Genomic DNA, 2,540 nt, shown 5'->3' with positions numbered 1-2,540 from the left:
AAAGTACTCATTTCATTCGTAACATTGCGACTTTATGTCACGATTATAATCCGGTCAATCTATACATTGGAAGGTACATAAATTTACAACAAACTGCAAACGCGTGTAATTGTTCAAAACATAGTTAAAAATGAGATTTTGAAATTCTGAATGATTGCGATGCCTGGAAAAAGAATTATTCGAAGCTAAAGGTCAAAAATCTCGAAAAAAATTGGTTTTTCGCGATTTTCAAGAAAACTGTAGGTTTAATCATAAAATAATTTTTGATTAAAATTGTAGAGCATAAAATTCTCTACAAAAAATATATCAATACTTTTTTTTCTTAGAGCCACCGTTTCTGAGATACGACGAGTCAAAAAGTTGTAATCGTCATTATATGCACAAGTTTCCACGCCACCTATGAGGTAGTGTACTTAGCGCGTTTTTTTTAAGTGGTTTCCCCAGTAGGCCTATTCCACATGTCTGTTATGATTCTGTCAAATTGAAAACTTGCATAATGAAATATATTAGGAAGGGTTGGAAATTAAAAAAATGTAAAAATGTATTCATCCGAGTCATAATCTCCAAATACTTCTTCTTGTCGTTCTTCTTCTTGGTCTTCTTCTTCTTCTTCTTGATCTTCTTATTCTTCTTCTTCTTGATGTTCATCCTGGGTGTAGGTAAACTGCGTCAAGAGTGATGTATCGCATGTTTCCTCATTGGTATCAAATGAATCCTCTGCTATTGGTGATTCAGCATTAGAACATGACCGGTCTTGACAATGTATACAAGCCAGAGAACACAACAGTCCAACTTTTTTACAACCACATTTAGCGCTGCATCCCTTTTTACAGTTGAAAAAATTGCGTTCAGCAGTTTTTCCGGCGCAGGTGGGAGTAAAGTCTGAATAGGTTCTAATGCATTATCGACCAACTTCCAACCACAGTATTTTGGGTCTAGCTGATAACCAAGCCACACTTGAACTTGGTAATATACCCGGAAAAGATGTTGATGAGCAGCAACTGAGGTTGGAGGAAGACAAGCTAATTGCACCTGTTTTTTATGTTTAGTGTTTTTTACGAAACATGCATATCGATACTTATCTAAGCAGGTGTTTTTTTTTCGGAGATTTGAACATAGAAAGAAGAAACTGAATCCCGTGAGTGATAATTTCTTGTTGAGTGGAATTACTTTTTTTGAAAACTTCAGCACATTGAAATGAATCTTGTTTTTCAAACATTTTAAAGACTGTTGCTTCACCCCTCCTGTAAAATGCAGACGTCGTATCACATCCAGTTATTGCGTGTACAAAAAAATACATGATTTTGACTCTTTGCAAAAGTAGATAAACTTTTTGACGAATATATTTCGGTTTGACTTTGAGCTTTTCCTGGCTTCAGAAAGAAAATAGTTTTTTCAGGTGGAGTTCGAGCAGTAAGAAATATGAGTAAGTCTACATCTTCACCAACAACAATAGTTGTATTTGTCAAATTAAATTGCTCTATAGCTGTTTCAATAATCAGTACGTCGGCATCGTTATTAACCTTTCAACCAATATATTTTCGCCAATAAACTTATCCTTCAACATTGAAATGAACCGAGATTTTTTGTGAGTATTCGCAAGAAATTTCTGTTGACTGGTAGGAACTGTCATAAGTTCATCAAATAGAATATCGTAAGATGAAGATGTTGCTAAAGTTCGACGACGTTGTTCTGCAGCTTTAATATTTTTCGTAAATATTTCCTCCATTGCCAGATTCATAGCTTCGTCTTTAGGACGACCAACTTTACCCCCAGTGAAAGGTTTCAAGAAAGAAACATAGCAATCATGATGATACTTAGCTTCAGCAGCCACCAAATCATATTCATATTCTACTCGAGCAATAACAGCTTCTGCTATACCATCGGAACGAGTCCAAGCTACTTCTAAAATTGAATCTTTAAAATTAAGAGTACTCACTTTGCTACTGCCGACCTACAGAACAAAGGAATACAACGCTTTGCGATGCTTGTTTGGCCGTTAGCAGCAAAATGTTTAATCCTTTCTGAACAAACCCTTGCTCAGTGGAGACGGGTGGGGTTCTTTATCGAACAAAAAAATAAATAAATAAAACTCGTATCGTTATACCAACTATATTATTAAATTTAACAACCTATCAAGTTTGATAATCCTCAATAAAATCAAATAAATCTTAATTGCTTGTCGACATCTGACAGGGTGATAATGTTGTGGAACCGCAGCTGGATAAATATTTCGAAACAAGAGTCCGTCGATGAAAGACGTTTGACAGTTGGGGAAATCGCAATTATAAATGATGACTAGCCTGATTTCAGTAAGGAAAAGAGTGAGAGGAGTGACAGGAAAAGAAAGAAAAAGAGGGACTATGGTGTAAACAGGGGTCAAAGGTCGATCTTCATGTAAATATTGCAATAGATGCAAAAATGCAATCTTGTAAATTGTATGATAATATTATGTTCTTGAGGCAATTATTCGTATAAATGTACTAGTTACATGCGCTAAATTCCTTAACCTTAATATATACTAAAAGTGTACACTGTTA

The sequence above is a fragment of the Leptinotarsa decemlineata genome, unplaced genomic scaffold (assembly GCF_025532065.1).
Source record: "Leptinotarsa decemlineata unplaced genomic scaffold, Ldec_3_MD MMD2_tig00001064_RagTag_RagTag, whole genome shotgun sequence".
Taxonomy (NCBI): Eukaryota; Metazoa; Arthropoda; class Insecta; order Coleoptera; family Chrysomelidae; genus Leptinotarsa; species Leptinotarsa decemlineata.
The sequence above is the reverse complement of the archived record's forward strand: the minus strand, read 5'-3'. Positions refer to the sequence as shown.